The sequence below is a fragment of the Zonotrichia leucophrys genome, chromosome 5 (assembly GCF_028769735.1).
Source record: "Zonotrichia leucophrys gambelii isolate GWCS_2022_RI chromosome 5, RI_Zleu_2.0, whole genome shotgun sequence".
Lineage (NCBI taxonomy): Eukaryota > Metazoa > Chordata > Aves > Passeriformes > Passerellidae > Zonotrichia > Zonotrichia leucophrys.
This window is the reverse complement of record NC_088175.1, coordinates 2,705,049-2,718,586: the sequence shown is the minus strand read 5'-3', so window position 1 is coordinate 2,718,586 and position 13,538 is coordinate 2,705,049. Positions and strand designations below refer to the sequence as shown.

Sequence of the window (13,538 nt, the reverse complement as noted above, 5' to 3'; positions counted from 1 at the left end):
ATACACTTGTCAAGACAGGAAAGCATTATTCTTGATGCATCTAATTTTAATTTCACACTACCCTTCACCTTCACAGCAAATAATTTCACATACACGCTATAATTAGTGATGGGGAAACCTCAATAGATTTAGAGTCTGGCTTCTGTTTAAAAAAGAAAAAAAATCTGGATGTTTTATCTAAACCTCTTGAGAATAAAAACATAGGAAATTGGAAAACCCTTCATAAGAACAAGGTTTTTTATGAGGCTTCTTGCTTGTTTTAGTTTCAGTCTGAGATGGAAACCAGAAATGACAGAACTTCCCCGGACATTTCTGAGCCATTATATGGAGACAGCTCTAGAAGAGAGATCTTAAAATGGAATTGAATATAGACTTTAACTATGTTTTTTTTCCAGTTCCTGGCCAAGACAAAACTCTTCCTAACCATATATATTTGAAATAATTTTGCAAAAATCATTTTCTTCACTGCAGTTTTACCACTAAGGCCACACAGTTTTCCATGAGGATGTTGTTCTAAGCAAAAAATCTTTTTAGGGAAGAAAACAAAATATTTGTGGAAGAAAATCACTTTTGTAGATAATTTCCATTTTCTGTTGTAAGAAAAAAAAATCAGAGTATCAAAACAATTGTGGAAGGTTCAGTGTTATTCTTGAAGGGGAGAGAAAATGGACAACAGCTTCCCAGAGAATGGAAAGATTTGCAGCCAAGTTCAGCAGAGGTAGAGGTCTGGATTTGGGATGTGAGGATGGGGAGAAAAGAGGAGAGACACCAATGCCCACTTGCACTGAGTGTCTTTTGCCAGCAGGGGAAAAGTGCTGTCAGGGTATCCTGCATCCTGCAGGCAGGATGTGACATTGGCACAACCATCCCAGCTTGGTAACTGCCAAGCCAAAAAGTTTAGCTTTAGCTTTTCCAAAGGTGGGTTTTCTGGAAAAAACCTTCCCATTAAAGGAAAAAAAAAAAAAAAGGTAAAGGAAAAAAAAGAATAAGAAGAAGATGGAAAAAAGAAAAAAAACATAAAGAAGTAGATAATCTGGGGGGTTTTCCTCCAATTTAGTACATCTCTGTACTGAATCTCTTCAGTTCTCTCCTGCCACCTCTGTCCATGCCATCATCCCACACTCTACTGCCAGCTGTTGAGTCCTTTCTCCCCCTGTGTCCTCCTCACCTTCCTCTCTTACAAACTGCAGCGTGCCACTGCGGCACTGACACCTCCCCAGCTTCTGCCACACCTCCAGATTTCATTTTCCTTCCAGCTCAGCTCATCCCCAGCAGCTCCCACCCTCCATAAATCTCCTTGCTCAGCCAGCCCAGCACAGCCAGGGCAGTCAGACCAGTTCCCATCCCCTCTGCTCCTCCCTCATGCTGCTTCTACCCAAACACTCAGCTCAGACTCAGACAACTCAGGGGGGTGGAAACCTCTTTTTTACTCCCTTTGACACCTACTGTTGTGAAGTCCAGATTTCTGGCTGGAGCCAGTAGGTGCTGCTGTGTTCAAACAATAAATAATAACCATTCCTAAGCACGGTGAATTAAAAATAATCGTGTTTTGGCTCCTGAAACACCTAGTTGTTTTTACATTTGAATGCTGTCAGTGAAACCCATGGAGGTTTTTCAACAGTATTTGTTGTTCTGGCTGGTTAAAAACATTTCTCCTGAGCAGAGGGATGCCAATCAATGCAGCTACACCACTAAGCAAATACAGCTCCCTGCTCTGAGCCATAATCTGAAGAGTTATTTCTGTATCCACTTACAGAGGAAAGTTGTTATAAAGAAATATGACTAATAGCAAACACAGGAGCCTTTTCCAATATTACAATTTTCACACATGGATGAGTTTGGGTGATTGTTCTTGGGCCATGGCACTGGAGCAAAACAGTCAGCAAGCGAACTTATGTAGTATTTTCCCTTTATTACTTTTATATGTGGAAAGTGTGTTCAGCCACACAAACACATCCTCACTGCAGACTCTTGGCTCCCCTCCACTGCTTCTCCATGCTGCTAACCAAGGGGCAGGCACTGAGGAGCTACTTAGAAAGAAAAGCAGACAGCAGGGTAGAACAGGCAAGTGAAGCTCCGTCCCATGTCCTCTGGGGCTGCTGGTTTTAAGTCCAGGGACTGCTGGTTTTAAGTCCAGATCTGCCAGTGCCCACTCTTGAGACTCCAAGCAGGAGTTCATATGTTTGTCAACATCTGTTTTCTTGCTTTTGGCTATTTGGATGGGAGAAGAGGCACCTTCAGCCCCCCAGCTTCACAGAGCTGATCTGTACCAGGACATCTTCCTTCCCCTCTTTTCAGGCCCACCCCTACTGCACTTTGATGGACACACAGCCCAAAGTGCTTCAACAGCTGTTGGGCCACCCTGGAGCAGAGGGTTTCCCCATGCCAGATGTGCACTGAAGTTCTCTGGGGCAGGAGCTGCATCCAGGTGTTTGCACAGCACAGGACTCTGTGTCTGCTGGCACCTCCCCAGAGAGAGGGCAGGACAGGCACTTTCCTGAAACCACCTCAGAAAACACCCAACTCCATAATTGTGCTCTTGCCTCAGAAAGAACAGAAAGCAGAGGCCTCAGATTTCACCAGAAGCTTCATGTTATTAAATGTTTTAACCACACTGCTCTGCTGGCTGGGTGAGGAGTAGGTGGCTGATTTTCACTCCTAACAAAAGTGGTTGGGAGATGACAGCATCTTTCCCTTCAAAACAGTGTCATTTCAGCAAGTGGCTGGTCCAAGGTGGAGCTGAGAGAGAGATGCAGAAATTATCTTGTCAGGCAGACGTGGCAGGACTTGGATCATCCAGTTCCTCCCATCCCATTAGAAAACTGAGTCATCCTCCTGTTGAAATGTAGGATTTGTATTATTTAGTAAACTATAGCAGGAAAAGATGCTGGGGAAGTGATCTCCAAGGTCTTTCAATGACTCCCTGAAGAAACCTTCCTCTCTCTGGTGACTACCCCAGGAAGCTTTGGGCAACCACACGTGTGGTTCAGATGTTTATATTTCAGTCCTGGGGTGGATTCCCCAAGGAGAACAAGAAAACACTAGCTTCCTGGCTAGGGAAACTGGTTAGGATGGGCATGTCCCAAATCCCACTTCATCTCAAAATCCCAGAAAAGTGGCCTGGCCACCAGTTTTGACTCCAGTGAGGTGTTCTTTGACCATGCACTTTGAAAACTCTCACCTTTTTCACCTGCCAGAGTAGTTTCCTGATCCTGCACAGTTTCTAACCTCCACCATTGCAGAAAAAGATCCCTAAGTACCATAATTTAAATCCCCTAATGGGCTGAATATCATTTCAAAACACAGCAACAGAAGGCAAATGACCCTGTTAATTGACTTTTTCATAACTTCCAAGGCATCACAGGATTTCCTGGAACCCATCTGGATCCTGGGGCAGAGCAGTACTGAGAAAATGTCCTCCTCTCTGGCAGCCACATGGGCAGCAGAGGAGATGGTGCCTCCAGACTTCCCTTCAGTATTTGGCAGCTGCAACTTTATTTCTTGTAGAACTGGTACCTGCATCATCCCAGGCACTGTATCTGCTCTCAGGACCTCACCAACCAATGCATCCTACACCTAAGTTATTAATAAATATACAATATTTGTGGGCATTAATGGAAAAAGTTGGACTAAAGTAAGTAAAGAATATCTGGGAAAGAGGAAAAAAAATAAAAAAGGTTTAATGTAAGTGGAAGAACTTCTCTGTCCTTGCCCTTTCCTGGAGGGACTGTCTGAAGGGTGAGAGAGGATCTGCCCTGGGTTCTCTCTGCAGCCACCACTGCAGCACTGCTTGTTCACATCTGTCTGAGGAGCCCCACTGGGACCAGGCTCTGATTCCACAGAAAACTATGCTGTCACTGTAATTAAACTGCTTCATGCCAACAGCAACAAGTTGTACTAATGAGAGCAAATGTATCCAGTAAACAGTGGCATGTTTCTATTTTAATCTACTTAAACCTAGATATATACTAATTCCTTAGTAAATACCTTTGTGGCCAGCAAAATGAGAAACAGATGATAAAAAAAAAATAAGTTTTCTGGTGACCCTTGAGACGTGGGTATAATGTTTGGCTTGGCATCATTAATCTTATGGTCAGTAGAGTACAGCTTCAGCATGTGTAATGTGAGAGAGGGCTGCTCACAACAAAGTTTCCTCTCTACAGTGCCCTCTGCAAACAGTATTTTCCACATTTTTCTCTCCTCCCTGTAATTAGCTTTCCTTTGGCCTGACACACTCTGAAAGCATTGCCAGCTGTAGAGACCTATCCATCTCCTCTCCTGAATAAAAACATGAGCTAATTGAGTGGAAGGTATTTAGGCAGAGAGAACTGTATGAGGTATCACATGCCTCAAGATAACTGATTCTTAAAGAACAGCACCTTAAATAAATCCTTTTGAAATGGTCTCTCAGGCTGGTGGGTAAATAATTAATTACTCCCCAGTGTGTCAATAAAAATCAATCCTCTGACATGAGGCTAAATGAATGGGAATTTTGTCACCAAAATCAGTGGGGCTGGCATTTCACTGTGTGTAACACAGGGCTCTGCCTTAGTATGACAAACTTTTAATGTCAGTATTTAACTGAAAAAAACAAGTTATGTGAAAAACAGAGGTGACTTTGATTGCCTCCTTCCTCTGTAGCCAATGGGAATCAGCTTTTGATAGTGAACTGATCAAAACACTCACTTCAGATAATGCATGCTAGGAATTTAATTCTTTCTACAGTTAGTGAATCATTGGCAGATTGATCCTGATTCCTGGAAATGTCATTCTTAAGCAAGCTATGATTAGTGATTAGTATCACACAGTATTTTCTTGTCATCTGACTGTTTGTAACCTTTAGGTACTCAGTATACAGATTTTATAATTGCTGACTTCAATCACTAGGCTTATCCTCCCTGATTGGATGATGGGCATTTTAAAACAATGTCTTATCAAATACTAAAAGAAAACTTCCATCCCACATATAACTCTTGTGGGAAATTAAGAACACACAAATACCATGATGAATAATCAGAGTTGTTTGCATGGGAAAGAGTAACCAATTTATCAAGCTGAAAGAAATGCTTTCAATTAAAAAAAAAAAAAAAAAAAGTTATCATTGTGGTGCTGGTTGTGATTCATTCCACAGAGAAACATCCCATGCAATCCTACTCCATCCTGGGATTTCTAGCCAGGGTCCAGTAGGACCCCAAACCTCACTAGGGCTTTGCTGTCTTCCCTTATCTCTGCAGAATGAGTCACTTAATGGCCCTTTACACCACCTAAAAACTGAAAAGAGCTCGACAACATTGCAGGCAGTTAAGGTCACATATCAGAAAAAAAAGGAGTTGAAATCTGACTGGTCTGACTGTACTTAATTTCATTAAGCTGTTTCCCATTTTCTGGGCAGACAAATAAGGTGAGTAAGACCCAGGCAAGCTGGGGCTGTCTATTTACTGGTAGACTTGCACAATATCTGTAATACAATGTGTTGAGACTGGCCATTTATTGGTTCAGCAAAAGTTTGTGACAAGCCAGGGCTTATTCTGTGATGGATCCATTTGCAGCAGTTGTAACTTGCCACACTTCTTAGAAATGCTAAAAGGTGAGCTTGTGTGAAGCTACTCACTTAAACAAAATTTTGGGATGGCTTTTGGTTGTTGTTTTTCTGTGGGTTTTGCTGATTGGTTTGGGTTTTTTTCTTTACCATGATAGAGAAGTCCTCGAGTTTTGCTTTCAGATTTCAAATGTAAAGTTAAAGACCTTAAGCCATTCCTTGTGAGTGTTATCTTCTCTATACCCACCATGTTTGGGCTCAGGAAGGAATGAAACATTACTGCCCTGGTTTTGGCTGGGATAGAGTTAATGTTCTTCTTAGAAAAAAACACAAATCCTTGGAGAAAAAGGAAGATAAATGTTTAAAACAGCCTTTGAAAGTTAAGCACACAGAGGTGATTAACAAATAACAGGAATTGTGCTTGTTCTCTTTGCAGACCACTAAAAATTCTCCACTCACCAGGCTGGCACATTAGCAAATAATATGATTTGTACCACTTTCTGAGCCTGTTCTAGAGAACTGAAAAAAGAACAACAGGGAGGCAAGGAAAACAACTGCAAGTAAAAATAATCATCTTCCCCACACTATTTTCCATAAAAAGACTTCCTCCCCTCTAATATTATGGTAAACTACCTTGTTAATCCTCTTGCAGCCAATGAGTAGTTATTTTCCCCTCTTCTTCATAATGATTCTTTTTCCTATTTTTTTTTTAATATACATTATTAGGAATAGAAGGGCCACAAAAGCCACCTTCATTTCCAGCCCTGTTTCTGCTCACCCCTGAATGCTGGCCAGCTGGGCTGTTCTGTAGCCAAACTCCATCAAACTGCACCATCAAAGTGTCATTTTTAAGCAGACTCCCCAGCAGAACAGGATGAAATTACTGCAGCATCAACACAGGTGCATTTACTTTTCCTGTCCTATAAATCTGGCCTGTGGGATGACTTGTATAAATAAAAAGAATGATTTTGCACTTGTAGGGACTTGATAGGGGTCAGCAATTTGCTGAGTTTCTCAGCACAGAATGGGTAAACTAGGAGGGCTTAATTCAAAGTGTTAGATTATCCAGGCATGATGGCTTAATAGGAGTGGGAGGAAGGCATAATTCAGGGAATCATTACTTAGACACGTGCATTTATGAAATCATTACTGGGCTAAAGTAGTTCATTTGTCTGCCTTTTTAACTAAAACCTTTGGGTTGGGGAAGGCCAAGAGTGCATCCACTAGTAGGAGCCCTGAATCCTGATCATTTATAATTAAGGATTTTCTGTTAACCACTCCATGTTCCTTCTGGGAAGGTGCCTGTCTCATTTCTGTCCGTCCATCTCCAGGTGGATGAGAGATGCCAGAGGCATCTTGTCTCTGTCAGGTTCATTAGAGTGGCTCTGGGCTCTCAGGAAGCACATCCTCCTGACTGAGTGATAGACTCTCTGAACCCCTTAATTTTCACAGCTTTGTGCTCTGCAAACTTTTATTTGAGCAGGTCTTGCTGGGATTACCTGAGGCCTTGCCAATACTTCTTTTGTGATCGAAAGATAAGGCCTTCTCTCTGTGTGTGATTGGAAGAGTGCAGAGGCAAATATTAAAAGGCTTAGTTTCCTTTCCAGTTCAACAAACCCATAAGCCTCATTTCCAGTTGCCTTCCTCCAGCTGTCTTGGTGTAAAAGGCAAATTTTTATAGGCTGCCACTTGTGTCTGATGTTGGGAGGGAGAGAGGAGAGGGGCACATTGTCTGGGCACTGTCTTGGCCCTCAGGTTCGTGCCCCAGCTCCTCAGGGACATCTCTGCTCCCAGAGCACAGCCTGGAGCAGCTCCAAGGAGCTGTGAGGAGAAAACAATCCTCCAGCAGGTTCCCACACACCCCACCCTCCCTCACCTTCAACACGAGCTGTCATTGTGGGACATGAGGAGGAAAAGCCAAGCCTGGGCTGAAGGAACACAACCCTTGGCACTATCACATGTTTTGGAACAGCTTCGTACAGCACTGCCAACAGAAACATGAACCTTGTCTAAAGAGCTTTCTTCTCTCTTTATCCACCATTAAGGCCTCCACTGCAGCTCCAGGTTTGAACAATATCTCTGGGAGTATTTAGGAGAGGGGTGTTCTTCCCAGATGACCTAATTTCCAGCTAATCTCCTGCCTGTCAACTGTTTCAGCTGAGGAAAATTGGGAAATTAGTTTTGCTGTGGCAGAGATAAAGGACACAGGGAAAGGCTCTTCCCAAGTCAGCAGAGTGGCTGTGTTTGAGCAGGATCAGGGGCAGTAATTCTGAATTAGTCACATGAGTAACACTCATCACCAGTGTTAACATTTTTTGTTTATGCCTGACCTCTGATGGGTTTTATTTTATCTCTGCCTTTTCAATAACACCATTTACCAAAAAACTGCTGGACCCAAGATGATATATCATTCATTGCAAACCAGCCACCAAAAGCACAGAGCCTGACCTCAGGAGTTTAGAGCGGCCAAGATGTTAATTTGAATGCTGCAATGAATTTGCCTCAACCTTGCTGGTTTTGTTTTTTATGTTTTACCAATATTTGCAAAAAGCAAATCTATTTCAAACAGATATCAAACAAATCATTCAGGACACCTTTATAAAGTTTCAAAATTCATATTTGTAACTGAGAACACAAAGTCAAACTTCAGGAGTTACAGTCATCTAACTAGGGAATGGATCCTTCCAGGGAAGTGACACACCTCATAAAAATAGCTCAAGTTGCAAACTTTGGATATGAAATGCTCCCAGCAAATTGCCCTCCAAGAAGCTGCTAGTGAAGAATGATTTCCAGAAGTGATTCACCAAGCAGCTCAGGAAAATTACAATCTCTTCACGGACAATTCACAAATGGAAGATATGGTTTGTTGAATGATATTCATTACAAATGATTCTTTCACCTGTATTTATCCCTGCAAAAATAGTCAGGGCTCTCAGGTGGACCCTCTAACATTTACAACACCTGTAATGCTCAGTGTCTGGAGGCCAAGCAATTTTATGCTGAACTTCTGCACAAAGTAATAAGAAATTATGCTAAATGTCTAAAGTGAGAAATGAAATGGTACAAGATTTTCCTTTTGTCCTTGTATTTCGTTTTCACATCATGTAGCAATTAATGCACAAAGAGCAGTAACAGAACTTAGATAAAATAATGTCAACCTCAAGGACTGCATTTTTCAAGCAGTGCCTTTTTGAAGGGCAGGGAGTTTTTGCCTCTGTATGACAATACTGACATAAGCTGGACCAAGGGGTCATTTCTGTGTGTCCTTGCCCACATGATATGCACTTTAAAGTTTGCGCCAGAGGAGCACACTAAGTTTATATTGCATGTCTTGAGCAACAAAATAGGTTGAAATTTCTTTTCAGAGAAAGCACCCTCAGTTCCCAGGGGCTGGATTGATTTCCAGAATAATAAGTTCCACCATGAGATCAGAGTGATTTCTTCAGTGCCTGCCCCTCTTGTGTCCTGCAATAGCCTCACAAAATCCTGATGGAACACTAGAGAAAGGAGAAGTGGGGAAATGCAAGAGGTGTCATTTCCTTAGATGATGCAACATCATTTCTGGTGCATTCTTCTGTCAGGTCAAAGTAACCCTTTTTACAAAAGAAAATAAAGAATTAGTTGAAAAGGGTTGTTGATGCTCCTGCTGTTGTTATTACTGTTACCATTTACTGGCTGTCTTGTGATAGCTTGGTTTGTTTTTTTCCTCTTGTGGGAATGGAGTATATTTATATCAAAAGGAAGCAAATATTATCTGCCATTCTCCTTCCTGTGTAGGCTGTTCCCTCACTGCTAAATCCCCTTGGAAAGCAAACAGGAGCTCCAGGATTACTGCAGCAAGTCCAGTCAAGGCTCCAGTGCTCAGCTGTGTTTGCTCACTGAGTCACAGCTTGGTCTGCCTTGGGTGCAGTGGGGCTGTGGAGACCTCTCCCAGCTCCTGCCCCAGCCTGCCTCCTTGGAATATGCCCTGTGTGAGCCCCTGAGCTGTAAACAAGTCCTGTTTGCCAGGCTGGTGACTTGCTGCTATCCCTTTTTATGTCCTGGGGCATGGAAGCCCATGCGTGTATGTGTGTGTGTTCACAAATTCTCCCCTTCCAGGTCACAACCTTTCCCAGCTCAGAGGCCCCAGTGCCTCTGCACTCACCAGAGAGGGGTTGGCACCTTCACAGTGACTCATCCCAGCAGCAGGAGGACACCCAGGCAGGGAGAGTCTCACCCTGAAGGGAGATGGAGCAGTGCTTGGTGCTGCAATGAGAGCCTTGGCTGGGAAAGCAAAATGTTCCCTCAGGTTTAACAAGGGCTGAGGTACTCACATGCTGACAGACCAGGGACACCACTCTGGCTGCCCCAGCAGCTCAGGTGTCCCTGAAACAGAGGCTGCTTTGCAAAAAGCCTGCAGAAAATACAAAGTCAGCTCTATTTTTCTTGGGTTTTTTCCCAGCATAACATTTTTAGATTTTTTTTCATTTAAAAAGCAGATAGTGTACCTGAAACATTTATGTGTATTTTATACAACTTTGTGAATAACCCTGGACTGGCCTTGCAGGCTGACAAACAAGACAAATAAGAAAGCTTTTGTCTCTTTTTTTCAGGTGTACCTGACACGGGAATGAGGCAAAGATATGGAGGAAGTGCCAATATGACCCAAAAATTTGTTGGGGAGTTGCACCAGGCAGTTTGGGTGCCTGTTGCGATACATTGCAATGAGTTAGAGGCAGAGAGCAGTTGAAAGACAACAGGAGTTTCTGCAGAAAATCACTGAAACCATCAGGAGATTGCACATCTAGAGGGAAACCCTGGGCTGGGTAGAGTTTGGCACTCCTCCAAAATCACTGCAATGCTGCTTGGAAGGGACTGAGGAGATCTCCAGCACCACCTTCCATTTGAACCAACACTATTGCCAGTATAAGGTGGCTTTAGCCTAGAGACTGTCAGAAAAAGGGTAATCACAAAAAATAAAAGGACTAGGGGGAGGGAAGCCCTGGGAAGTGATGAATCAGAAAGAGAGAGAATTTGGGAAAAAGAACATGAGAAACCTGACCTAGATGACAATGTGCAACAAGCATGGGGTTTAGACTGGGTGACCTTTAGAGCTGCCTTCTAATCAAAATACAGATTCATATAGATCTGTTTCCATGACATGTATTGCATGGACTTGAAGGCTTTCCTCCATGGAAGGGCCTCATGTCTGCTTCTGGAGTCTACAGACACTGAAACATCACATCCCTCCATGGCCCAGATGAAGCCCTGTTTCCATGAGGTTCACCCAGCATCCATATCTATCTGCTTCCTTGTGTCTTCAATTTTAGTTGTACTTTCCTTGGGCTGTGAATCAGTACAGCTCCCAGAACAATGGGAAACTTATCTTGAACCCATGTTATCTGAGGCAACAGCACAACAAGTGAGGACACTCACGCTGATTTGGAAGTAAATGAACTCTTGCTTCCTCATTGCTCTTTCTACAGTCATGAGCCTCCCTCTCCCATGAACATTTGAAACTTGGCAGCTCAGTTTTGCTTTGCTTGTTATTGGGAGTGATTGCCCTGGCAGGGATCCTGAACCAGCACACCACATGCAGTGGGACATTCTCTGCATCTCGTTCAGAGCCTTAGGGAGCCAGGTTTTCACAAAAGAAATTGAGTTTGGAAATTCTTTACTCTCCACTAGAGTGAATGCATGAATATTTCTGTTCCTGACCTGATTTTCCATCAGTTCCAGGGGGTATTTCAGTTCTTTATTTCTCTTGATTAGTGGAGGAGAGACCGTTTTGCTTCACTGTTTCTTTTCCAAGTTCACTGGCTAGCTGGTTCTGAATGTCCTGGGTGTTTCCCTGTTCCCTCCCCAGTAGTCCTTTCTGGAAGTTTCCCAGCTACAATCTTGATCCATTTTAAATAGCTAGTTACTCCCAGCTGGTTTCTCTACCACTCCCTTCTGAGGTCAGACCACCAGAAGTGAGAGGGGGTGGAAATCACTTCATTAGTTTCTCAGATCCTATTCCAAGAAAGAAGGAAGCTCACCAGTCACAGACAATGATGCTTTGTGCTCACACACTTGGTCACTGCCTTCCCCTGATTCACCTAATGACCTCACCTTGGCTTTTCTCAGGAGATGTCCCTCACTCCAGAAGGTTGTCAAGGATGTATCTGAGACAAACTTCATGCCCTGTGTGTGTCTTGGTGTGATGTCTCCAACACCATATTCACAACAGCTCTGCAAGCAGCTGAACTGAGGCATCCCCTTCATGCTCAGGGACAGAATTCCCGCCCTTCATGGATCCCAGGACACCATGGCAGCTGTGAGCCATTCCCAGCCATGCCCTTGTGGCCCAGGCAAGCTCTGGTTTATTCCCAGCTGTGCTGCACAGCTCTCCTGCAGCTTTCACCCATGTGAGAGCTCAGTTCCATTATTTCACATGCACCCAGGTAGATGAACTTCTTCATTTAGTGATAGAGCTCTCTGAGGAGGCTGAGTAACTGAGACAGAGAGTGAGAAATGAAACTGCAGCCACGTCCTAGGGAAGCTTGCTGCCTCCCTAGAGCCTGGATTACAGATGTGAAGGGAAAGTTCCCTAACCTGTCACAGCCCTCAGATTATTATTCTTGATTATCTATTATTGATTTTTATCTATTACTGATTTTTCAGGTAAACAACAATGAAGTTGCAACAAGACATCCAATGGCAATCAAGAGAGATTTCATAGCCTTGGGATATAGGAATGTGTCCCCTGTTGATGAAGTGACAAAACGATCCTTTGTCTCCTTAAAAAGGAAAATAGGCCTGAAGTTTCTCTCCTCAATTAGCAAAAAAGACACCTCATAGGACCTGGGGGACTTCACCTCAAACTTAAGGATCGCCAATTGGACAGGAGCCAAATAGACCCATCTGAGCAATTTACTAAAAAATGAAGAGAACAAAGCAACTAATGGCTTTTGTGAGGTGTTTTACCAGGACCAAGAGCCTCTTGCACCTGGCTTGGTTTTGCTCTGTAAAGAGTTTTGTTATTTTGCCTTTTATTAAAACTTTTGTGTTTCCAATACTACCACAGAAGCCATCCTGCTGATTTTATGCCTTCTAAGGTAGCTGAGCTATCTAGGGTGTGATATAGATCTCCAAAAGCTTGTGAGACCTGGCTCGAGGAGACCCATATATCATTGGGATGGTTGGTTGAGGAATCAGGAGCACAAGCCGTGCGCTTCTCTACCCTTTCAGATGCAGGAAATGATGAAGGAAAACACTGGAAGAGCCAGAAGATCATTAACTGGGATGGTAGTGGATGGGGTTAAGTCCAGTTGGTGGCTGGTCACAAGTGATGTTCTGCAGGGCTCAGCTTAACATCTTCATCAATGATTCAGATGAGGGCACCAAGTTTCCCCTCAGCCAGTTTGCAAACACCAGGTTGGATGGGAATATTGATCTGCTGGAAGGTGGGAAGGCTCAGCAGACAGGCTGAGGCCAATTGTAGGAGGTTCAGTAAGGCCAGGTGCTGAGCTCTGATCTTCGGTCACAACAATCCCTGGCAGCACTCCCAGCTTGAGACAGAGCAGCTGGAAAACTGCCTGGTGGAAAAGGACCTGGAGGGGCTGGTTGGCAGTGGCTGGGCACTCAGCCTGTGTCTAGGTGGCCAAGTAGGCCAATGGCACCTGGCCTGTGTCAGCAATAGTGTAACAGCAGGACCAGGGCAGGGTTTGTCCCTTGTGCTGGGCACTGGTGCAGCCACACCTCAAACCCTGTGCTCAGTTTTGTGTCCTTCACAACAAGACACTGAGGGGTTGGAGTGAGTCCAGAGGAGGGAACAGAGCTGGTGAAGGGTCTGGAGTGTAAGTCTTATGAGGAGAAGCCCATTAAAATATTAAGTGATATTTGGTGTTTTATCAATAGAAACTGATTTAACAGTTACCTATTACTCATACATTACGGGGCACACACAATGAGGTATAAAATGTTTGACCTTTCATTCATGCAATTACAGCTCTGCTAGGAACATGAAATCCCTGGGAAA

At 43.6% G+C, this 13,538-nt stretch overlaps 1 long non-coding RNA gene across 1 annotated transcript; it reads left to right on the top strand.

The window, feature by feature from the left end:
* Positions 1-5,983: 5,983 nt before the first annotated feature.
* On the top strand, positions 5,984-11,128 carry LOC135448777 (uncharacterized). The gene is made up of 3 exons (XR_010440572.1): positions 5,984-6,163; positions 6,266-6,439; positions 10,132-11,128. It is a non-coding gene; the product is annotated as an uncharacterized LOC135448777 (long non-coding RNA).
* The last annotated feature ends 2,410 nt before the right edge of the window (positions 11,129-13,538 follow it).